The sequence below is a fragment of the Pleurodeles waltl genome, chromosome 3_1, assembly GCF_031143425.1.
Source record: "Pleurodeles waltl isolate 20211129_DDA chromosome 3_1, aPleWal1.hap1.20221129, whole genome shotgun sequence".
Lineage (NCBI taxonomy): Eukaryota > Metazoa > Chordata > Amphibia > Caudata > Salamandridae > Pleurodeles > Pleurodeles waltl.
Window position 1 is genome coordinate 1,483,604,790 of NC_090440.1, and position 27,152 is coordinate 1,483,631,941.

Below are 27,152 nucleotides of genomic sequence, written 5' to 3' on the forward strand. Positions count from 1 at the left end.
CACTATGAGCACTGAGGCCTGGCTATCAGGATCCCAGTGAGACAGTGAAAACAGTGACAAACACCCTGACATACACTCACAAACAGGCCAAAAGTGGGGGTAACAAGGCTAGAAAGAGGCTACCTTCTCACACAGTGTGATGGTGCCTGTGATATCTAGGTGCAGTGCCTCCTTTTAGTGTGCTCTTGCCTCGCTCTGTCAAAGTTTCTGGCTGCAAAGGGTTCTGGGTATTTGTGGGAGTGTGTTTGGTAGTGCTGTGGACAGGTGTATGTATGTGTCTCAGGGGTTGGGTAATGGGAGTGCCCAATATGGTGCAGTGTCTGGTAGTGGTGCCTCTTTTTCCCACGGTTCGGACCGCCAATGTATTGCCGCCGTGTTGGGACTGCGGCGGTAATTTGTGAATCATTATTTGGCAGACGGGGTGCTCTAGGCGTGGCGGTGCTGGTGATGCAGCCTCTTCCTCCATGCCGTCGTTTTGGACAACAGTGTCATTTTTGGGGTACATTTTGGGCAGTGTTGTGTGAGAAACTCGCAATGTGCCAGTCTTCACACCCCCATCACTGGTGGTCTTTCGGTAGCAACTTGCACTGTGGTCTTCGGTAATGACCGCCAAATTCGGAATGACCACCTGAGTTTTGCCCCAACAAATAAATGGGATAATTTAGGTGCCAAAGTAGATGTAAATAGATTTACTAGACAGTTGAAACTAAAGAAATATTTTATGACTAAACCTAAGAATAAGGACCCAGTACTGATCAGTATTGAGCCCAGCCATATGTTTATTCAGGAATTGTCAGATATTGTGGTATTAATGAGTTTGGAGGAAGACAATGATTGTGATACTGAGGATATAACTGAAATACTGTGTATTTCCATTGACTTGAGTACTCTGAGTAACTTGAAACCGAAATCTACATGTATTCCCTCCATGAAGACTGACAATGTGATGGATATTCTTAATCAACTGGTATTGCATGATTTTGACAGACAACTACCATGTGAATACAAGTGTAATCTCAATAAATATGAACTTAAAGCATTAAAAGAGTTATGTAGTGATAAATCCATTATCAATAGGTAAGCAGATAAGGGGGGGGCAACGTGGTTGTTTTGAATCACAGTGATTATCATCGTGAAGCGATACAACAATTGAGGAATCAGTATAATTATGGTAAAGTGGACCAGTCTAAATTAGCACAATCAAAAGATGTTGTCAAGAAAAAACTGAAAATGTATATGGATAAGCAATTGCTAGAGGTAGAGGAATATAACTATAGGTGGGTGGATAATGATAAAATGCCTATTATATATTTTCTACCAAAAGTACATGATGGAGGTAGGATTCCCCCAGGGAGACTAATAATATTTGGGATAGGGAGTCATACAGAACATATCTCTGAATATGTTGACGTGTACTTGGCATCATTTGTTAAAACTCTTCCTATATAAAGGACACCAAGGACCTTTTTAGGACAAGTCAGAGACATTGATTGGGAGGATGATTTTTATATGGTGACTATGTATGTTAATAGTCCTTATACTAGTATTCAACATGAGAAAGGTTTTGCAGCAATTAAATATTTTCTATATACTAAATTGTTAGGTTTCTTGCAACACTCCGATATGATTTTAGACTTAGTGGAATTGGTTCTAATATTTTTTTTTCTGTACAGAAAGGATCTCTATCATCAGATCAGGGAAAAGCTAAGGGCTCCAGATTTGCTTCTTCTTATGCAACCCTGTTTCTAAGGGTGTATGAGAGGGAGCATGCTTGGAGAACCAAGGACCAATTGGAGGAAGATATAGTATGCTGGGTCGCTACATTGAGGATATTTTTCTAATTTGGAATGGGTGTGAGTCTAGACTGAAGAATCTCCAAGTACACCTTACTTTAAGTTTGTAGTATAGTAGACAGAGAATTTGCTTTTTGGATTTGGAATTATATATAAATGGAGCGAAGTAGGAATCAAGACTTTATAGGAAAGCCACATTGGATAATTCTATTTTACATGCGGATTCCGGTCTTCTTAAGAAGCAAATAGACATTATCCCATTATGGGTGCTTCTAAGTGCCAAACATAATTGTAGTGAAGACAGGGAATATGAAAAGATTGCAGATGAAAATTCGATGAGATTTTAAACAGAGGATATAATTAAGCAACTTTTAATAGAGCAAGAAAGAGGACACAGAACATAAGTAGGGAGGGACTTTTGAAAGATAAGATAAAGAAGAGAATGAGTGGTGATAATGTGTTGAGATTCATTACATCGTAGAGTGAAAATAATAGGAAAGTCTATCAGACACTACAGAAACATTGGGGAATTTTTAGTCTGGACTCAAATATTAGCAAAATCTTGCCACCATAACCAGTGACTGTATATAAGAAGGCGCCCACGTTAAGGACGCTACCAAGTCCGAGAGACGCAATGAAGTATGACATTGAAACAGGAAAAGTCAGTGGGAGAGCTAGTGCCCTTCCCAAGGAATCATACAAATGCATAACTGTGTATGCTGTAAACACGTGTTGGATTGTTCTAAGGAGTTTTTTTACAGTAGGAAGCGTAGGAAGTTTATAATCATGTCATTTATAAATTGCAATACATGTAACTGTGTATACGCAATGACATGTGTATGTGGTAAAATATGTGTAGGTTCGACTGTTAGGAAACTTAAAACTCATTGGATGGAACATTGAAGGGCAATTAAGAATGGTGACACCAAAAATTCAATGGCCACACATTTTCATGACAATCATAAACTTACTGAAATAGACAATATACATTTTATGGGTATAGAACATGTCGATTGAGATCATAGAGGAGGTCCTCTAGAACAAAGTATTAGAATTAGAGAGGCTTTTTGGATTAATGAATTACATACTGTATTATATGAAGTACAATATTGAGAGAGAACTCCATACTATAATGTAGCTTTTATGATAGGGGGAATCTTTGAAGGAGGTAGCATTGGTGTAAATTGTTCTAGTGAGCATAGTATTTCAAAATCATTTTTTTGTGTGTTTATTTGGAGAAATTAATTATGAAGTGTTATATTGAGAGACAGTCGCACAAGTGATCGGGCACACTATTTGTGGTATAAAAAGGTTCACGGGTTCGAGACCGGAGTGCGGGGATATGATAAATTACAAAACAAAAATTAACATTTTGTTTGTTCTTTTTATTCAAATATTGACCTTATTGTATTTTTATTAAGGGCATATCTAATGACACAACTTAAGAATGCTGGTAGCAGAGTTATTGGATGTAGGAGGAAAGAGGACGACTGAAGCTTTTCCATGATTCATCAATTAGAGGGTGTACGGAGGCCTCTGACACAGCTGTTTGTCAGATCATGGTGAGTAGAATAGAAAGATGATAGCATAGTGGTTAAGGTTCATCACGGGTAGTGAAAGCGGGTTTGTGTGTTCGTGCATGGAGTGCAGTGCCAATAAGGATATTTCCTTTGATTTGTTTTTTTTTCCTACCTATTAAATAATTGTTAGTATTAAATTGTTTGTTATTTTTGTTCCTGATATATCTATGATTTTTGACAATAATGATACATGTTGGGAGAGGAAACTAGTTTATTTTATTTCATGGTTTACAGTCTTATAATTATGGGGTTCTGTTTGGCCTTTGGGTAGAGGATGCATGGAGTTTTCATACAGGTAAGAAGAATTTTGACGATCACCAAGGATATACATTAAATGGAAGCATGAAGTGTTCTATGTAGCAATATCATGAAGGAAGGTACGTGTTGGAAGGTAGCAGGACAGTGAGTAAATTAGGCTGTAGCTGCAAGTATTGTTGATGCGATTGGCAAGGCTTTCTGTAAATGTGGGGCTGCTAGTATTTTGGAAATGACTGGTGGGGTGTTTGGAAGGTAGGATGATGGTGATTAAATGCGGTTGAGGCTGCGAGTATGGTTGATGAGAATGGCAAGGTTTTCTCTCAGTGTGGGGCTGCTACCATTTCTGAGGTGACTGGTGGACATTTCTAATCGTACCCTCCGCAAAGGGTTTGGGGCAGTGATGGAGAGATGACATTGATACTTCATAAATGCAATGTGAATCATTGTAGATTGATAGAGTATTTTTTTAATTTTGGTGTATTCACCGCTACAAGTCGGGGATGATAACAGTGAGTGAATAGGGTTGAGGATGCTAGTAATATCTAACGGATTGGTGGGATTGCTTCATTGTGGTGTATATATGGTGAAATATTTGGGGAGTGAGGGATAGGCTATATTGATTTTTTTGTAGGTTCCTTACAAAATTGGTTGTGTCTGGGTAGCGCAAAGTAGCTGGGAGAGAAAATTGAAAATGAGTTGAAGTAAGGGGAGTTGAGGGAACTTTTTGATATAACATTATCAGTGGGAATTAGGGATTAGAAATGTATTTCCTAATTCTAGTAAATTATAAGATCTCTAATTAATTTGAGATTGAATATGTTAATGTAATGTAATGTTAATGTGTTATCTGTCTGATCTCAAGAATTATGTTTTATTTACAATTTGTAGGATCCTGTAGCATGGGGATTCTAAGAATTCGGATTGAGAAGCACAGACATCTGAGATTATTATTTGACAAGGTGAGATGGTTAGCCATGTAATTTGAGGGATGAACTAAGGAACAATTGGAGTGCTGTAAAGGATCTAGCTATTTTTTTTATTTTTATATTAAGAATAGTGTAATAATGTATCTAGATTAATTGTCTATGATGTAACAAATAGTTTTTTCGTGTATACACTTTTAGCAAGTGTTTTATATCTAATTTCGTGTAATTTCAGTATATGCACTCATGTATAGGAGCATAACACATTGTGAAATATATTTGTAGGTATCATGTGTACATATGTGGACCACCATAAATTTGACATGTAAAGAGCTGGCATAATAAAGATATTTCAATTTCTATGGATAAACAAGTAGTTTAAGGTATGTGTTTAGTATGAAGATAGAAAAGAGATCAAATATGTCTGGCTTAGGGGTACTTCTCTGTATGTGGTTACAGAGAATTTCTCAATTTTTCTCTGTTCCCTGGGATATGGGGTGGTGAATAATACTTTTTCAATCAATTGAGTATATCTGTTTAAGTATGACAAAGCTGGTAATAATTTCTTATGAGTGAATGTCTAATTATATTACATTTTTTGTCATGATGTAACGCTCCTTAAAGTGTCTCTTCATAAGTTTTTGATGCATATTTTTTACTTTATATAAACAGCCCTGAAGAAGCGCGGCGTGCGCGAAACACATGTTGGCTGTATGTCCTATATAAAGAGATTCAACTAACAGTTATAAAAGAAAGAATAAAGAAGATTAACAACTGACATTATTTTTCTAGTGCATTATTGTATGGCTCAGTATTGTATATACATATATATATCAAATGGACTTTGGTTCCTTCCAAAGGAGTACTCCCCGTCCCATGTTGCTATTGGCTGCTTTTATGAATCATTCCACCTTCTTTGGAGAGTGTTTGTTGCAATACATGAGGGACTATTTTACTTCTCAAAAGTAAAATGTGTCATCATTCGTTAAATTACTTATCTCCTATCGTCATTATGTACAGAAAAAAATACTTTTTGTTTTGTCTTGTCACTGCAGTATGCTTTTTAACAGTTTAGTGTAGAATTGTGACTGTCACGCATACATGTACATACACATATTTGCACCACATGCACCTGCATGTAGGGTGTAGATTAAAACAAAACAAACATTGGCAAAACGAGTAAGTCTGGCTATAATGCGCTAAGTTATGGAGATACAGACGTGCATAAATGCAGTCTGAATACATGCATTAGCATGATAAAGTAGACTGTGATTGTTTCACTACCGCATACACAGAGGGCCATGAGCCCTTTACTTTCATAAGGTTTACAATCTTGAAAAATGATAGTTGAAGCATATCTACAAGGGAGCGGGATGGTGGAGATCAGGGGAATGACCGAAAAAAGCAGAAAAAGTTGTTTGTTTTCTACTATTCTCCCTTGAACTTTATGAACATCTGGTCCAAGCCCTTGGTGGTGTGGAGCAGCTTTAGAAAAGAGACAATTCTGGGATATGTAGTAAGGTTTGTTGTTGTGTAGGGATCTATAGATGATATACAATGAGTACAGCCTTTGTGTGTGGGATTAAGGTGAACAAATTTGTGTTGACTAGACATCAGTTGTGCAACCCGAAATAGGCTGCATTAAGTGGGGTGAGAAGAGATTCCAGGAGCCCAGTGAGCAGAGCAGTGCCCCATAAATCAATCAATATTTGGTTTACCAATTGTCTTTAAACAATTAAGCCAATTTACAGTTGATCAACTATTAAGAGACTTCACACCAAATAAGAAATTGTATTTAAAATAAAAATTTACGATTTGCATGCGAATACTGTCCCAGCCTGATGGAGAAATCTAAAAGAAACATCATGCAATTCATCTTCAGGACACATTATCCAGCATTTCATAAAAATCACAGCAGGACACTCTTTGTTGGGCACTCTATTATCGTATGAGAGAAATCGAACTTCACCTTCCTCCTACAGATCTATTCCATCTACTTTGCTAGTTCAAGCCATCAAGGTATAACCTGTCACTTAATAGCCATTGTAGTGGTGGAGCAAGGTGTTCCGAAAAAAAACTTCACGAGAATTGCCGAAATGCTTCCTAATAAAGCGATCAATGTGTTGCGAATTGCTAGTTACTGTTGTATCTTTGCATCGAAATTGGCAAACTGGTTCCATAATTTAAATTATTTAAACCGGACACAGCTTCCAAATTCCGCACTTGATATTTTATGAGCTTGGCCCACAGGCTGGAATTATTTAGCATCTTTCAATGGCACAAAAAGACAGACGGATTTTATTGTTCGGTTACTGAAAACCATTACAATCATACATTCGCAGACATAAAAAGAATCAGAAACTACACCTGAATTATGAACAGCTCTATTTAGCATGTGGTTGCCTCACCATCTAAAAGCTTTCTATTAATCACGTTTACTAACAAACACCTTTTAACAAATCCTGAATATACCCAGATATAAACTACGCTGATGTTCACCTTGGAGTGACATAATAAGAGCTAATCCAGAACTGGGATGGATACGATAAAATACATAAACATTACCCCTAGGGTAAGTATATAATATTAAGAACTACCAGGCAAATATAAGATAAAGTGTGTTAGTTCATAAATCGCAGTGAAAATATAGATTTACATGATAAATCACTAATCTCTCACTAAACAGATAAGTAGCTATATAGGAAAGAAAGCACAGAAATTCATACATTACTGCATAATAAATAGCTAGTACTGAAATGAAGTAGGTAAAATATAAATTGCATTAAAATTCACCATGAGTTAGTGCGGTGAAATTTATGACGTAATATAGGATAAAATGCATTTATTCAACATATGAATCCTCTCTGATCCTTCGACTGAGCTGGTTAAGTATAGTACTTAAGTAACAAAGTAAATCAGCATCCTAACGCGGAACCCCAGACCCTGGAAGAGTCAACTAAAGTGCAACATCAAACGTAATAATGGTAAGCCTCTGTTCTAATCACTTGCTAAACAGAACTATCATACAACTTAGATCTATGCACTAAGGGGCAGCAATGTGTGTGAATATTCAATTTCCTATTTCTGAAGTTCAACAGTGCAATGTCCAAGAATTTAAAGAGCCGTGCCAGTTATTGTAAGGTAAATACCCTGCGAATAGGCTGTCATGGATGCCTCAAGTGCCTTTACTCCAGCATTATGGGGAGTCATTACAAGTTGGCCTATGCAGATTATGGGTGATAAAGACTCCGAATGATTACCACACCCTCAACAATATGTGCATGAACAACAAGATCGCCATGATTCAATTGATTTTAACGGTAAAAGAAAAAAACAAATATATTTTATCTGCAAAGATGGTTTCATGTACAAAAGAATTGTCACCTGATAAGAGGGCAAAAGCAATTGTGCTCTGGCCAGATTTATAAAAGCTTCAATGTTTTTGTGTATGAATAAACTCTTGCCACATGCTGTATGTGCAATTTAAAATAATATATTCTATCTTATTGTCCCAGTGTTCGTTTCTGCAATCCTCCTAAGAATGTGTTGCAATTTATTATCGTTACTATGAATTTTTAAATTGGTGTGTTGCTCTTTCCAAATACAAGCTTTTAAGAGCTCAACAGGAGCACTCCTCAGACAAAAGCAATACTTGATAAATGGCCCTCATAAATATGCCCCCAAATTTGGATACCCTACTTGTGCTGGACAGAGCCCAGACTGTTATTTTACTAACATGATGTAACCACTGCAAAGAGTTTATTTGATTAAGACTAGTGCATGCCAACCATCAGCTATTTATTTCATCAAAAACTAAATAAGTTATTTTTTTTCATTGCCTTTGAGTGTTTTGTAGCACAGTAAGTAAAGAGACCTTCCAAATAGGGATGGGCGGAACTCAGAGTTGTACTCCATGGAATTCTGCAAAGCCACATTAAACCTCTGCTTGATTCTGTGGAGTTCCACCCACCTTGTGAAGTTCCTGTATTGACGCACCGCTTTTTCCCTGTGCCCCTCTGCCCAATCTCTGCTCATCAGTGTGAGAAGCTGAACACTCAGAATAGTCCCCAGTGTGCGCTCCCCCATTGCCTCTTTGGATGACTGCTTCTGTCCTCCCTCCACTCGCTCCCTCCCATGTCCTCCTCCCTCCTCTCTGCACCTCACTGCTGCCAGTCTCTGGCTGCAGTACCTGCAAACTTCAAGGTCTCCTGGAGGTAGTATATGTTGAATTGAGGACTCACAAATTCATGAAAAGGTAGGGTTTGTACCTTATAAATGCTATACTCGCTTATCAAAACCAAATGTAAAAGGTTTTGAGAAGGTACATCCAGAACGATTATATAATCAGTTTTCTGCTAGTGTGTGTATTAGACATGTCTAGCCGAGTATGACTGTTTGGTCTCTGTACAAAAAAATTAAACGTCTCATAAATAATCATAGGCTAGCGCAAGTACATTGCTTGTCAAAAACACAAAGGAAAGCTTTGCATTACTCACTGCCTGAATGAGGTTTCTCAGCATGGGGTGTTTCCCATCTATGCTTGCCTATGGTGTGGAAATACATGTGCCTAGTCAAATTGGGCTGATGGGTCTCCAGGCTACCAGTCAAACAGAGACTCATAAATAATCAGTGAACAAGTCAATCTCATATCAAAACCACAGAAGTGTACTCAGTTTCCCTCACTGCATTTTTTTTCACTGCACCGGGTGCTTACCCTCTCTGCATGTATATGGTGTGCACCGTGAGCTCTATTTTGGAGACATAAAATACCCATATTAGACAAGAGACTGAACGTGTGGATCCTTGTCCTCTATTCTGATCATTTACACCATCTTTCAGCTGTGACTAGACCCAGAGCATGGATTTGAGTTTAGTGGAGGAAGTTACTTTGTCACAAATGTGATGCTTATCCAGTCCGCCTTATTACAATCCCATAATAGCCTATGGAGAACATGATACGGCGAATGGGATATCCGTCACTTTTGTGATCGAGTAACCGGTCTGCCAAATTCTAAATCATATCCTCAATATCTAACCAAGAACCTACAATAAATAATATTGTCACATTCCAATCATAACCACCATCAAAACAGATAAGAGTATCACCATCATATCCCACTAATGCAACATCAAGCTCTAGCTGGGAAGGTTGGGCCACTTCTTGGACAGGCAATTTAAATCAATCCCACTATTTTTGCTGTCCTGTATGAGTAAACTGTTTAGGTTCCTAGCAAGTTGAATATTATTCATGTTATCATACTTCAATTACACTTAGGCCTTCATTATGACCATGGTGGTCTGGACTGTCATGCCGGCGGTGGCGGAAATTACTGCCACCAGCATGCACATGGGGAGACCGCCACAGGAGGAACTCGGCCACCGTCAGGCTTCTGCCGCCAGGGATTTCCTGCTGAGTTCGTAATGAGGGCCTTAGTGATGGCAAATGGCAAAATCTTGACCTATATCATGTGCAATACACCTCCATTCATCCCTGACGTGTCCATCAACCCAGCCCAGCCATCACCTCAACCCACCTCAGGCCCTCTGCACCTCACATACCTCCAGACTAAGCCTCATGTCATTAACCATTAAAGTTGCTGACACAGGGGCATATTAAGAAGACCACGACTTATGGGATGAGCTGCAGGTGGTTCCCCATGAGGCCAGGTCCAGGGCTTCTGTTCTGCTGTAATTTGTCAAATGTTGATGTCTCTCTGCCTTTCGTCTACTCTGTCTTCCTCTGCCTGCCATTAATACAAGTTACAACAACCTCATCATAACGGGAAGGGGCTACGCAGTGGAGATGGAGTTGAGGATAGAGCTTCACACTCGCCTCACACCAAAGACAGGAAAGCTGCTAGAAAGTGCACAGCCACAAAGGAACTCTGAATCCTGCACATAATAATAGTAATAACTTGGGTGGGTGGGGTAAACAGCGGTTGGCGGAGTTTTTACCAAACTCCAAGTGGCAAAACACTGTGAACTCCGCAAACGGAGTGGAGTTTACCGCCTACCCCTACTTCCAATTTATGTAATTATTCCAAAGGTGTATATTCCATTGTGAAAAAATGCATTATTGCTTGGGGAGGGTGGCTGCGCATCTCAAGGATTAATAATGCATTCTGTCAGGGTAAAGCTTTAAAGTCACTAAATTAACCTAACCTTCACTGCCTTGTAGCAATGGCACAGAGAAGACAATTTTTACTTAGGATAATGAGTAAAGTATTCAGGCAGTTTCAAAACAGTAATAAAGTCAAAACACAAAATAATAACAAATTCCCAGCTGAATAAAAAAAAAAAAACAGAAACATTTAATTAAATGATACCATAATGACAAAAAGCCAATAAGGGTAACATGACATATGAATTTTTAAAGTTATGAGAGCAAAATAGCGTCTAAAGGAACAAACCCTGAGTGTTAGTCTAGGGGAGCCTTAGACTGGAAACTAGGCACAAATTGAGGCCGATTGTAATGGATCCCTGGTTGGATACACCAAGTGGGTTGGCTCTAGTGGGAAGTATGGAAATCAAAGATTTTCCAAGCATTTCTATGTCCCACTTCAGAAAGGGTCACTTTTCGGAAGAAAATTGTTGACATTTCTTCTAAGTCAAATTGCATAAAGGAGCTTTGGCACTTTTTGAGAAGAAAAGTGTTGCTGAGTAAGTGGTTGCTGAAATTTTAGCTATTGACATGGAAATAAAAGCTGGATACTTAAATAAAGTTGGTACCACTGGATACAGAATGGGACTTAGCCATTTTTTCTTAGGTGTTGAAGAACCTTGACCAGGACAATGCTGAAATTCAATCTAATGCTGTGGAGCTGCAGTCTGGATTCTTTTTCCGGTTGATCCCACTAAAGATCTGGAGGAACATTTTTCAAAAGTATTCAAACCTTCTTCTGGTTCTCAGGCAGCAACATGAGTACACTTCTAAGGCCCCAGCACAACCATGGAAGGCACCTAAAGACTCTCAGGCTTCCAGACAGAGTTGAAGTCTAGTCCTGGATAAGGTGCAAGTAGTTAGCTGGGCACTTCATTAAAAAAAGTCCCTTGCAGCTTGTTGTGCCTCTGTAGCCATACATGAGGTCAGCCAACTGACCCTTCGAGTCCCCTATGTTGTTCTAGGTACAAGAGGGAGCATGTCCTTCATGGTCCCTCTCAGTTCACAGACAATAGGTCCAGTCCTCTTCTGATTTACCAGTGGTCCAGAAAGTGTCTTAAGGATGAAGCCCGGGGATGCCACATTTATTATTGATGCAATCTAGTGGGTGGCGATAGCTCTTTGGCACTCCCTAACCAATGGGATAAAAGTGGCTCCTGGGCACTTCCTAACCAATGGGGTAAATCTGCACACTTTCAGATCAGTTCTTGTTTGCCCTCCTGCAAACAACTCCACAGTGCCCCTCATTCTCAAAATCCAATACATGGAAACCCTTCCCCTCTTGTGCAGAATCTGTGGCCCACCGAGATGTGTGGCCCGAATAATAAGCAGTCCCCTCCACCGTGGTCACTCAAAACTGGTTCTGGGGATAGGTTTCCTCCCACTGGTTGTGGTGCCATCCTGACTATGTGGATAAAGTCTAGGCCATTCCAAGTGCCACCTAACATTTGCTTGTAACAGGGTGAGTCCATTTGAAGTTCATGAAGTTCCTGCGTCTTCCCTAGCATGTCTTCCTGCAAGGGGAAGCAAACACATCCCCACCCTCAGGCCTCTGTACCTGCTCTGGGAGCAGTTTTCATACCTCCTTGACAGTTCACTCAGGCCAAGCACAGGCTGGACAGTGACTGGGGACCTAATGTAAATTAGCTTCCAGTCTTTTAAGGCAGAGTAAAGGTAACTTTTGAAAAGTTATATTTCCAATATATTTAGTAAACATCCAATGTCACTATTGTATAAGGCATTTATTAAAAATAAACATGAGTCTTTGAAGGGAGTCTACTGCTGGTAAAGGTCAGTTGTTATGAATTAAGGTATATAATATATTATTTGACTTTTCAGGTGTAACAGCTGCAACCTGACCAGTGATAATGTCATTTAGGCTCACTAGTCATGGGCACATTCCATTTTAAATGTCATATATGTTCCACTCTTGAATATTGTATTCCCTACTTAGGGGCAGCAAGGTGTCCATAGAGTGATTTTTTTAAAAAATTTAACATTTGGTTTACTTACCGCTCAAAGGGGTGACATGGAATAGTCTGTGCAGTAGGGTTCGAGCTCCTGCTATAAGGCTACACAGGATAGGCCTGGAGCCATGTTTTCTTGCCACAGTAGGAAATGGCACAATAGGTACAGAAGTTCACATGTGCCATTTAACTTTCCATGCCATGGCTGTACTTCTGCATCCTATTTTTTTGGCTTAATATGAAAGTCAGTTTCACCAATCAAGGTTTGATATGTTTAAAAAGAGGAGCACATGCACTTTACTACTGTTTAGCAAGGATAAAGTGCACATATTCCTAAGGCTACAAAAATTAAGGTCCAAAAAAAGGCAAAATATCTGGGATGACCACGCAGAAAAAGAAGATTTCATGCATCCATGGTTTCTAAATTGTCTGCTTTAATAGACCTACAACATCTTTGGTGAAAAGCACCATATTTTAAACCAAACTCGACCTGCACAGTAGCACATTATTTTTACAAAAATGTGCTGTGATAAACAACAGTAAGGGTCAGCAATTACCTGCATCTAACGTCTGCAAAGCATGGCCTCGAATATCTATAAAAGACAAGAAGGGATATTCTAAGCTGTCAACTTGCTCCAGAGCATTACCTGATGCAAGAGATTAAGGGACGGGCTAGATGTTGATCATGCCACCAAAAAGCTCCCATGCTGATATGACAGACTTCTAGGCAACCTCCCTAAGGCAAAACAATAATCAAAGAATGACTGATCCTGTCAAAACATTCTCGATCACAGAGAACCTGACTGCAATAGAATCCTCTTTGAAAAAGTGTTAGCACACACTTTAGTTAAGGAGATAAAAAGTTATCTAACTGTATCACTGGTCTCTCTTTTCTTCAAAATAGTATATTTATAGCCCAGAACAGAGCTGAAAGTCTCCCTGTAAGTCTTACCCAATGAATATAAGGAGCAAGTGGGGTGATCCATCAATCATTATTATAGCGAACCACTGCCACTGTTAAATTATTGAGCCCTGACAATTGATTCAGCTTCACAGATAAAATGTCATCCTTTCCACTACCCAGAGTAACAGCAATTCTACTTCCAATTCATACAAATCATACAAAAGAGGGCCATTAAGTAATTTCAACAAAGATCCATTCCATGATTCCTATGGGACAACACAATCTACAAACTCAGGAGCCTGAGCTGAGCTTTTGCTCACAAGATGTCAGACTTTTTTACAGTAACCCAAAAGAATTAATGTATTAATTGTTAACAAATGTTTAACATTAAAGAACAACATTTTATATGTTGATAATGGGAGGAACTTGTCAGAGGGTCGAATGGACCTCTTTAAATAGGTTTCTTGTTATCACCAGGTATACATTGGAAAGATATCATACAACAGAAGCATATCAGTTCAAATATTCCCAGCCTCATCAAGATGTATGTTAAGAGGTGTAGCTTCTTCAAACTCTCAACGCTATCTAATTATCAAGTCATACTGAGACTGGAGTAAATAAAAATTACCATAGGCAGGGCACTGGAATGAGAGGAGGTTAGGTAATAACAAAGTGCCTGCTGATAATGTGACCTAAGCCCTTATGTAACAAATCCATTTCCCACATACCTAACTAAGATATTCCCCTTGGCTTTAGATTTACTAAAGATCAAATTGTACATAAACCCTTCCTATCAAAATCTAGATGAAACAATTTCCAGGAACACAGACTTTGACTAAACAAACAAGTGCACATTCACACCCCACTACAAGTGGTAACACTGATTAACCACATGTTGTAGGCACTAATGTTGCAAGGGTGTCTGCATTGCTGGTAGGATTGTTTTTGTGCAGGAAGGAGCACCTTCCTGCACAAAAGCAATCCATGGAGGCGTTTTTCACTTTCTATGTGTGCTGCAGACTTCTGAACGCATGGAAAGAGGAAAAAACTAGGAGAAATTAAAACATTTCTCCTCATCGCTCCTTCCTTGGGGAGGCGTACGGTTTTGATGAATTCCCAGGTTTACACGTCCTTGTAATCTGGCCATGCGTTAAAACCCATGAGTGTTGCATGGAAAATCCCACCTCAGTGCCCATGGAATGCTCCTTGATACATTGTGAGGCAACACACCAACTTGCGCTGCGTTGCCTTCCACCATATCTATGCAGAAATAAAAAGCCACGCAAAGTGGCTTTGCATGGCCTCGTAGACATGGGTCTGTACTCTGCACCACTGGGGTGTCAAATCAAGTGACACACCGACGGCCTGGGGCTTGTAAATATAAGTACAAAATAATGTTGTGTCTGTTATTATGTTACCTTTCTTTCCACTTTGACAAACACAAAATTATTTTTTGACCCAGTTCCTACTAATTATGCTGATTATAGCAGGAAGACTCTTAAACTGATGCAAAAGACTGAACAGAAGGTGTATCAGCTGACAACATTCATAAACTAAATGAATGCATAAAAAATAAACGAGTAAGAGGCTTACAGCTCTGGAATCTCTAAGCTACTGATGGGTAAAGTAAGTGTGTGAAAATCATGTTTCGCAAATCTTGATGTAGCTGCGCTTCCCACTTACCACCTATGATGTCTCTCGGGAACCAAGGGTTGTGCTTCCCCACTCACCGCCGCTCCGTCACTTCCGATCCCATCGGTGGAAAATAACCCTCTGGTTTATCCTTATGTATTGATCTACTACTATACGTACTGATTTCCTGTTCACGACAGATCACCATTATAATTTTTCTTTGAGGAGGCCTAACATCCCACTCAACAAGGAAATATTCTAAAATGTCTTGCCTCTTTTTTGCGGAACTGAAATATAATATGGATTGAAGGCATCTCTCTCACACATTCTCCCTCCCTTCCCCTGTCAAATTTACACGCACATAATTGCTCCCAATAGAATGTTGAATCCGACAGAATGAGATACATTAGCATTATGAGTAAAACAGTGAAGTTAAATAATGTCAAATAATCAGAAATGTTATCTCTTTCATAGACAGGAGACTTTCTCATTGCTTGATTCTTATCAGGAAATCACGCTTTACATTAAACAATACATTTATTACCATAGAATCGTTCAAATACATTGTGATGGTAGTTCTGTAGATTTATTTCCTGAAAGAGACGGCATCAGCATCAGACCCTTTATCAATCTTCTTGTTCAGAACTCACATAATACATTTTTGAATGTTATGTTCTATTTTTCTATTATAAATCACAGTTGTATAGTGGAGTTCTACCACGGGCTGGAAATAAATTAACATTTATCAACAAAACATCAGCAGCTGTGAAATGGGTACAATAGAGAGTGAATACTTTCCCCCCTCTTTAAAAGAAAAAAGTGTTCAACTAAATCAAGATAGTTAATTACAATGCTGGCCAGGGTGGCCTGGTTCAATTCAGAAATCCAGGCTAATTCCTAAATATTAAAATGTGCCTTATGTAAATATATTTTGTAAGAAAATGTCTCTTTTTGTATTGTAACCCCCATTGTCCCTCTCCTCTTTTCACTCCCATTTTTCTAGGCTGATGCGGCTGATTTATTGACTGTGTGCTGGGGAACTGCTGCCTTGGACTAGTGCAAGTGCTCTGAACACTAAAACATTTAATTTGGCTATGCTCCTGGTTGGCATATTTAAGATACCTATAAGCATCTTGTATATTTCACAAAAGTATACCCAAGCCCTATAAGTTAAATGCCACTAGTGGACTTTCATCAACATAAAATGTGTATGACAACACACTACATACACAGCAGCCAAATTTGCTCGAAATAAACACAGAAAACAACATACATATTAATATGTACAGGTGCGCGTGTGGTGCACACCCAAACAAAGGCAATGCAATGTTTTCACATTTCCACCAATAAAACAGCCTGCACTAAAATTATCACTACCAGAAATATGAAAAAGGGACACATTGTTTAGAAATGTCTAATTTTGCCATATTTTCCCTATTCTCAAGGGATCAAGGGTAGCATCTTTGTATGCAATAGGATTGGGCAACATCCAATTAAATATGAAGTGTCAAACTGACTTGATTTTAAAATGAAGGTTCACACCACCCTAAAGCTGATTTGTGTTTAGCCTGGTTTAAGTTGATAAATACTTCCATGGCTATGTTCCTGAACAATCATGTCAGAATCCTATATTTTAAGTTTAAACAGAGGATCACATTAATAGAATTAATTGTGTGGTAAGCACAAGAGAAGAGCTAATACTAAGTCTGATAAAACTGATAGACTCAGGCCTCTCAAGAAACGTTAGAGCAAGTCATGTATCGAGGTTCAAGTTGTTTTATAACATATAAAGAAAAACACAATACCATGAGGACTTCAAGTGAAAAATATCCCCATCATTTTTACAGATGATAAGGAGCATTTACATCAATTTAGTGGACTAAGGACAACATAGATTACCTCACTTTCTCAATAGATACAGCATTTAAAGAGAAATGAGGCTAAATTGAGTGATATTGGGAAATTTGAAAAAAACATTCTTGGAGTTTCAGAGATTAAGGAGAAAATGTCACTTATAGAAGAAGTGAAAAAACAAATTAGTACATTTAACATATTCACTATAAATCATAAAACACGTGGGCTACCTTTATTAGCAGAATAATTACTATACCACAACTAGCCCTATAGACATTATCAGGGCAGATCTGAACAATATCACATACAGTTTTTGGTAATTTCCTCTGATTCTACTGATGAGTTACATGGCTGATCGATGGACTGACTCTTTATCATTACCAGGAATAGAAAAATAATTTGTAGATAAAAGCAAACGTGGCCGAGGCCAAGGTAAACAGACACAGTACTCTGATGAAAGAAAAACACAGACAGATGTACAAATAGGGAACAATGAACTGGATGTGTTTTATTATATTTACATCTATCAATTGGTAGAAGATCAATCTTCATTCTTAATGTAAGGACCGTCTTATGGCCAACCACATCTAGCAGTTAATTTGATACAAGATGAAACTTCTTCAATTTTTGAGAAATGTTAGACACAAAGCATATGGCCTGCTACGTGTCCAGAAAGCCTTTCAAGTTTAGGGAAAAATTACGTCCTGCCAAATTGATATTTCGTTCACCTACATCAACTATGCCACCCAACGAGATCAAATTTGAGGAAGTTGTCCTAAAAGAACTGAATGAATTACAAAATGAAATCATTTTGTAATATCTAATCTGACTAAAATGGACTATCAGGTGATCAATACCTTATCAAATAATGAAGAAATAAAGATAAAACTCACAATGTCAGGGATTGCATTGCATTTTTAAATATGTTATATTATGAATCTGAATTAGAAGAGCAACTTAGTGACTTCAGCCATTGCCATAAATCTGCTGACATTTCTACACAAATCAAGGGAAACATAAAGGAAATTACAAAAATGGTCTTCACTGTTGCGTGGCTGAGTAAGAAAAACATTGAGTTTCTTAACATGAAGAATCAAAAAATTCAGATAATGTATACCTTATTGAAAGTACAAAAAATCATTACCATCAGACTGATCCACAGTGTCAGGATGTGGGTCCCCACTAGAACAGTTACTGCAATATATAGACTTTTTCCTAACCCATTTGTGCTGAACAGCATTTCCTCCTTTAGGGATTCCACACACTTCATCAATATGGTGGAAGGCATTGAGTGCAAATGTAATAAGCAAAGTTTTGTGACCTTCAATGTGGAAAGGTTTTATAATAATATCCCAGAGCAAAAAGCAATAAACAAAAAATCAAGACCACAACATGTAGGAACTGATTTTATAGTGAAATTAGCAACAATGCTCCTTATGAAAAACATCTTCAAGTATAAAGGATTGTTTTGCTATTTAAAGGAGTTGCAGTGGACACTTTCTTTTTTGCACCCCTGAGGGCTAGTCCCTTCTTGTCCATCTTTGTGGAGAAATTGATTTATGTTATGGACACACCATTTGCAATAAACATTATCAAATGGGTACATTTAATTGATGGTGTACTTTTAATATGGAGTCAAAAATAACATGAAATAGTAGATTCCCACATCTGGTGTTACAATAGATCTGGAAATGTGAAATTCACTGTACATTGGGAATGACTCAAAATAGTTGATGTTTTTGGATATGGTAGATAAGCATGCTGATAATCACGTGTATCCAAGTAGGTATACAAAATCTACAGACTGCAAAGCATTGCTGGGATTTAGTAGTTACCACATAAGACATTTTATAGATAATCTAACCTTCTGTCAGTTTTTGCAACATTAATGAAAACTGCCATAAAAAATGAAGAAAATGTTGTTAATAGTTATGTCTTGAAATAAATTAATCACCAGAGGATACCCATCAAGACTGCTTAAATATGTTCTCAATTCAGCATGGTTCACACCTCGGAAACTAACACCCGAGCAGAGGTGAATGTTACACATTTAACATCTGTAATTAAATGCAGTCTTATGCTGGGAGGGTGAAGAAGATTAGTAAGATTAACCTAAAACGACTGGAATATGTTAAAATCACAATATTTACCTGAATCATTAATCTACTTGAAAGAGAGAAAACATGAGGGACTCTCTGATTAGGGTGTACTAAAACCCAATGGAAAATTTTTAACTCAATTATTACCAATACTGGGCACTTCAAATGTGGATATTGCAGTGCTTGTGACATAATCATTAAATCTAGAAAGGTTGCAATCAGCAATAAAAAATTTATCAACTTCATTTTTCTAACTGCAGTTCAAAAAATGTTAATTATGTGATTACTTGCCCCTGTGATAAAACATATCTGGGTATGACTACACAGGAAACATGTACACATGTTATTAAGCACGGTTTGAGATCAATGTACAAGGTGGTAAGTGAACATGTGGTGGATCATTTCAATAAAGTGGGACATGATGACAATGATTGTCAATGGGCTATATCATATATCTTGAAAGAGAATAGCAGAAATGGCAATGGTGAGGAAAAAAGACTCCGACTAGATAGATGGAACTACTAGAAACAGCAATCACAGGTTTAATTGCATATGAATTGATGATTTTAAGTGATCTCTATATATAGTAAGTTGTGTTTTAAAGATCAGTACTCTGTATCACATCTGAAAGATATAACTTCTGAAAGATAATTTTGAAACTTGATCTTTGATTAAAATATTGTATATAAATCTTATCTATCTTTGTATATTTTTGCAGGTGACTTTTGATTGCTAGAATATATTGTTTTACATTAGTTATAATAATGTTTGTGTGCTTTGCCATGAAAATGCAGGTTAAAAACAATAATTCATGTGCACAGTTTTATCATCTGAGTGCTCACACCCAAAATATTGAAATTTTCAGGGAGCTAATTTTGACTGTCCTTGCCACTTCTATTCAATTAAAAACTAGTGAAGGATTTCAATATGGCACCTGTTGTGATTCATTTATTTACAATAATAGGCCAGTCTTTGTGACATCCTTATGGAAGTAGAAGTATGTATGAATGACATGGGGGACGTAAATAGGGCACACTCTGGAAGAGCAGATGGGGAGCCCATCAGGATGATGAAGTTGGAGTCTTTAGGTAAGGAAGTGCTGCTGTGTTCTGAATTAGCTCTGTGTCTACGGTTGAGAGTTTTGGTCTCATTAAGACCAGTTCTCCCTTTATGTAGGCTACAAGTTAAGTTTGAACCATTGGAAAATTATATTTGTAATTCTGAATTCATTACTAACAAAGGCATTTAGCTCCAAGTACTTCAGATTGAGTGCTATACATGGACGTTTGTCACTTTCAATAACCTATTTTGCTAAGCTCCAGGGTCTAGTTAGGTGGGATGTTGCAGTAGTATAATTCACTCCCTAAAGGAGTTGAGTAATTTATACAGCCCTTTGTGCAATGTAGCCTATACACATGGCAACCACCTGATGCCTGTTGGGCATGAAGTGGACAGAGGTAGACTTGTGGTATGAGTTCTTCACTGGATCAAGTCATTCTTAAGTAGTAAATTGTAGTGACAACAAGGTTCTATCTGGGTCTAATTGGAAATATGAATCAATATATAATAGACACATAGGGGGTCATTACGACATGTTGGTGGTCATACCGCCAACAGACCGGTGGAGAAGACCTCCAAATTATGACCATGGCGGTCTTCCCAACAGAATACAGCCAATCCACCTCCGACACCGCCAGTGCGGTCGGAACGTCATGGAGGGTGGTAGGCACCTTCAGGCTGGCGGACACCATGTTCCCGCCAGACAGAATACGAAGCTCCACACTGCCAAGGTTTCTGCCGTGGTCACACCATCATGGAAACTCTGGCAGAAACCAACTCTATAAAAGGAGGCACTCACCTACTGCAACACGTACCTGACTGGAGCCATCATGGAACCTGAACTGCATGTCCTCCCACTGCTCCTGCTTGCACAATGACTACAGGACCAGCGACTACAACAACAACCGTGAGTACACGGAAAACTCAAAGTACCCACACACACAAACATACACATCCAGGACAGGTGGTGACAGCGACATACACATGTAACCTCCCACCCATATGCAATTTCACACACAGCCACATACACACATGCACACACATACTACACACACCATGACCAACACATATGTACAATACACACACCAACCTGCAGACACACAGCACCGGCACAGCTGAACAAAATACAAAACATCACCGAATTACACAACAACACCACAACCGTAACTACATAAAGGCTGCCTCAAAGACAATACACACTTCCACCTGACACTACAATCATACCATGACAAGTAACAACACCTGTCAATCAATACACACAATCACACAGCCATATAACGAAGCATACGTCATACCATGAAAACACACAATGGTTTTGACATACCCATCACCACACACATGCACACACATGCATCAACCACAAAAGGGCACACAATACCACCATTACACATGTCAACGAAAACAGTACACAAAACATTTAAATACATCCACGTTCCAAACACACACAAGTCCAACACGCAATACACAGCCATCACAGTGGTACAAATGCCTGGGCCACACTCACACATGCTACCCAGACACAACAACTAGCACAACTAACACACACACGTCACTCACACACAAACCAAACCAGGCAAGCCATGTGGAAAGACAAGATATGTTACCATCGAACCAACAATTGGTTGGCCCAGGTATGTTAATATACAAATATGTAAATAAAAAAGCAACTCTGTACAGGATCAAAGGCCATAGGCCAGTCCAATTTGCCAAGTGCAAAATGCACAGAGGCACTTCTGTGTGCCCCTACGTGGCTCCTGACTGCTTTATGACCTCCACAGGTTAGGGGCATCAAGGGAGCAGGCAGGCACCTCAGAGGATTGGGGGGAAAAAAGGGGGGATTTGGGCTTTGGTTTGGGATGGGGTCTTTAGGCTTGGGCTTGGGAGGGGAGCTTAGGGTGAGCTTTAGGGGAGGGCCGGGAAAACTTGGGATGGGTCAACTTCTTGGCAGGGGGAGGGGCATGGGTACTAGCAGGTGGGTCAGGGGAGGACTTGGAGGTGGAAGGGCTGGACTTGGGGAGGGACACAGACCATTTGGGTGTATTACAGGTGGGAGAGGACTAGAGAAGAGGAAAAACTCCAAGAGGAACACCTTTTTAGACACACAGGAGCGATCATGGCAAAAGGGTTTGGGAGTGGAGGGAGAGGGAGTGGTGTACGAGGTGTCTTGGTGGATGACTTGATTGTATGTGCATGCAAGGCATGCTCGTGGGTGCTGGGTATCTGTTGGGTGGGTGAATTAGGGCATTTATGTGTCTTGGGAGGAGGGGGGGAGATGCTGGGAGATGCCATGCTGGATGTTTGACTGTCTGTTAGGGTGATGTTTGCAGGTATGGCCAATATGCTGCATCTGAGGGTGTCGGTGGTTGTGGTGGCTGTGAATGTGGTAACTGGGGAGGATGTCTGAGGGTCTGCTATTGAGCTGACGGTTGGTAGGATAGGAGTTGTGGATGTATTGGTGAATGTTGGTGTAGTTTCTGCAGGTGTGTCTGGTGTAGTATCTGTAATGGTAGGGGTGGTGGGGGAGTCTGTGCAAGTAGTGCAGGTGGGTGTTGTCTGTGCATGCCGGTGGTGGGTCTTGTGGTGCTTTTGTTTGTCAGCTGTAGCGTTGGATGTTGTGGTGGGTGCATGTTTGTCTGTCTCTGTGATTTGTCTTGGTTTGGGAAGAGAGGTTTGGGATTGGGAAGCGGTAGGTGGAGGGGGGTGGTAGACAAAGGTTGACTGGCTGCCGTCAGTGTTGAGGCCAGAGCCTGAAAGGATTTCTGTAGGCCAGCCAGTGCACTGTGAATACCCTCCAGGAACGCATTGCTCTGCTGGACTTGAGCTGCCAGTTCCTGGAAGGCATTCATGATGGTCGACTGACCCACAGAGATTGACCTTAGGAGGTCAATAGCCTCCTCACAGAGGGCAGCAGGGCTGACTGAGGCAGAGGTGCCTGCGGTGAAGGAGACGCCCACACACTTGGGTGAGTGGGCACAGACAACTGGGTGGGAAGCTACAGGGAGGGTGGTGCTAGTAAGGGGGGGTAGAGACAAAGATGTTGCTGGGGTGGTCCCAGAAGGGCCCATCACCGCCAAGGAATATTTAGTGGAGGAGGATTCCAATGATGGTGGTAAAGATCCAGTCTCACCCGTGGCATTCCCCTCACCCTCTGTGCCACTGGTTCCCTCGCTATGGCTGGTAGGCGCACTCCGGGTCCCATGGCTTGCAACATCCCCACTCCGATGTGCCCTGTCTCCTTCTCTTGTCAATGCTGATGCACACAAATAGAGAGAGAGAGAGAGAGGGAGGGAGGGAGAGGGAGTGAGAGGAAGCGAGAGGGTCAACATATACCCTACAAATAAACAAATTAGACATGCACACCTGTAGGAATACACATCCTGGCTAGGCTATCTCTGGTGCCAATACACATATCCTACATCATGTCACTACACCTCACTTCTACCCACCCCTGTATGCCATCCCTCACACTCACATCTAAATCCAAGTAAGTCAGCATGACTGGAGTCATCCACATCATCACCACCAAAGCCATGTTTGCATGCTCATCATGCCCTGGCTGAAGTACAAATAACTACCTGAATCATCATCATACCTCTCCATACTCCTATCACCTGTTGGAAGTGCAGGTGACTGAGCAAAACACATCAGGCCTGTACAATTACTAAACCTCATCAGTCTATGACCTTTGTCAATTTCCATGATAGTGAAGAGTGCTCCACTCACACACCACACAGCACATGCCTATTACATGACACGACTGACATGACAATGTACAGAGAATCCAATAATGAATTGATAACTGATGTAGCCACTACAAGCTGGACAGCCATACAGGTGACATCTGATGTGTGGAATACAAGTCTGGGGTACAAGCATGTGATAGGTCAGACCCAATCCCAGATAAAGATCTGCAGACACCAAACCCATTTATACCACTACTATTCATACAACTACGAGCATCTACAATGGCCCAGACTGCACACATTACACATCCATACTCAGTCACTGAGTGCAGTGTCACAACTGATGAACTTCAGGAACACTCATATGACATCATGGTCCACATACAATTCTGACACACATGCAATATCACTAGTTGGACTTCACGACATGAAGACACCACCATCACTCACACCATTCCTGACATGTGGATACCTGTGCCTAAGTCCTGACAACACATGTCAGATGGAAAAGACATGTAAGCACTATGCACATGTGGACCAACATGACTGCCATAGCACTGACAACAGATCAAACAACTACATAGGGCTGCTTCATGAAAGAGCAAACAACACATATTTCACAACAACATCTCTTAAGTCATACAATACTGAATCCTTTCCAGTTCACCCACTACAGCTAGGCCAAGTGTGTCAGTCAGTGTTCCACTTCCTCAAATGTGCCCCCAAGTAACCATTGAGACATGATGGAGGCTGCAACTAAGCTATGTTGCAATGTAATTGCTAGGACATCGGCTTACATGATATTTACATTACATATTGTCAATGGCAAGATCTGCCCAGACACTTACCACCTCTAGTATTATCTGATTGGGTTCAAGGTCACATCCCCATGAGTCTAGCACATTGAAATGCATTGTAACTGCAATCATACCAAATTAAACACCCAATTAATTTTATCCTATTGTTGCAACCTTCACATACCCCATAGATAGTAGATGAACATCATATGAGGGTACAACTACCAAGCCGTAAGTCTAGTACCATACGGCCCATATCAGTGTTGGAAATGCAATGGGTGCCACATGGAGTCAATACCAGTACCAGTACTTGATGCCTATAGTCCCTGTGAAAAAAACGAGTCACCCAGTTTCTAATACAGGTGTGCATCACAGATGAGAGTGGACTGACACCTTAGAGCCACTAATGCTCAAATGCGGATGGATGGACCAGGTCATACGCACTGGGTAGGGTAAAATACAGGCTCACAGCTATGTAAAAGTCAGGATGGAATCACACATGTGCCATTGTCATTTGACCATCTCCACATGCAGACAAGGAGATGCCTTTATATAGGAGATGTACATCCACTGTCAGCAAAGCATGAACATACATCAACAACTAATACCCAGGCCGTGTGGATACTACCCATGTTCACTAGTTTACGTACATGTTGCACTGACTACACTGTCACATAAGCTACAGTGAGGCAGTTAACACCATACAACTAGAGCCAAGTCCCAGGATAGTCAGTGCTCAGCCCCTTGTGGCTGCTGTGCTGCCCTCAAACACCCATCCACCTCAGAGTTGGCCACTACCAAAATACTGGCCATTAGGGGGGCCAGGCTCCGAAGGGCACCCCTCACTCGTCGTGAGGACATCCCCAGCTGGGCCTCCACGGTCTTCCGGGCTCAATGTCTTAGGTCAACCCACCGCTTGCGACAATAGGTGCTCTGCTTGCTGTGGACCCCCAGGGTCCGTACTTGTTTAGCGATGGCACGCAAGATACCTTTTTTCCGATGGGTGTTCACCTGCATGGATGACACAGACAGAAGGAGAAAGTCATGTACACTGGCATCTTACCAACAGCAGTGGCCAATGCACATCTGACTCACCAAGTACCGAGCACATATCCATCCTCTCTGCTCACACTCCTTCACTTTCATATAGCTATTGAGACAGGGGTAGGACCTCCTCCACACGCTTCTCCAGATCTTCTGGGGTGAAGGCTGGGGCCCTATCTCCTGCAGGACGTGGCATGATGGCTCCCAGAGATAGTACACAGCAGGTCAGGTCATGGAGGTCTTGCTAGCAAAAGTGTCAGGAGTCAAGTGAGCAAGGCTTCAGAAAATGGCAGTCACGGGTGCCACATAGTGGACCGTCACTGCCGGCAGTCATCACCATTGGTCCCAGTCCACCAAAGGAAGCAATGTTAACCAATAACAAGTAGTACAGTGGTTGTGACTGCCTACCGCTGTGCTGACATCCGCCGGTGGACTTAGGTTACTTCCAACTGTCCACTTGAGCGACTGCCATTTTGTGCACATATAAAACATTGATATGCCTAAATAAGTGTGCCACACACATACTCCCCCAAATTGCAGAGTAAGTCTATGTTGTGCAATCATGGTAGGGTAAATTATTGTGACAGTCATGACACAGTGACGTGATGTGACAGTTTATCTGATGATGGCTATGTACAGATACTCAGTGGCACATAGGTGATGGCACTATATTGGTATATTTCTTTTGAACAGTGCAGGAGAGCTCAGTCCGCCATATATGGTACATTACACATGTGACATTTGTCTTATTTGACTTACATGTACCACAATGTGCTGTAGAGATGGTGTCCAAAGCGCTTCAGCATGGCCGTAATTGTATATGTCAGCAGTGCTACGCATGTCCTACAGTGTTAGATGTGTGCTATTTTAACATGTTTTGCTTACATGTGTCAAATGCTTTACTGAATGTACATTCTCTCCTCTCATCCTAGATATCCTGCCATGAGGAGAATGAGACAACCACCAGTGTACCATCCACTAGTTGACCTTTCAACCATGGAGGACAGGCATGTCACCCAGACCTTCTGTCTGAATCATGCAGTGAATGTGTGGGGAGGGAGGCAGAAGGGTAAAATAATGGACCGACATGGTGCAGAAAAGTTCTTGAAGTTGTTTAAAAATGTGGAATGTTTGCCTCTGTAACAAATCCCCTCCCCCACACAGGCCTGTTTTTGTGACAATCGCACGTCTTCCCCATGGAACTGTTTTTGTTAACAGTCTGCCAGAAGGCGACAGGGATCATATTCAAATGAGTTACGTTGGTGATGGTGATAACGCGTCCTTCTATGTTAATTTATACACATCGGGACTCGTTTTAGGCCGATGAATCTTTTGACCCAGTGGTGAGACACCGTAAGACGAGACAACTAATCAATATATCAATCAACACATCAATAAT

At 40.4% G+C, this 27,152-nt stretch overlaps 1 protein-coding gene across 2 annotated transcripts in view; it reads right to left on the bottom strand.

Moving 5' to 3' along the window:
* NXPH2 (neurexophilin 2) overlaps nucleotides 1-27,152 on the bottom strand; it is a 429,290-nt gene that overhangs the window by 364,972 nt on the left and 37,166 nt on the right. The window lies entirely within an intron of this gene.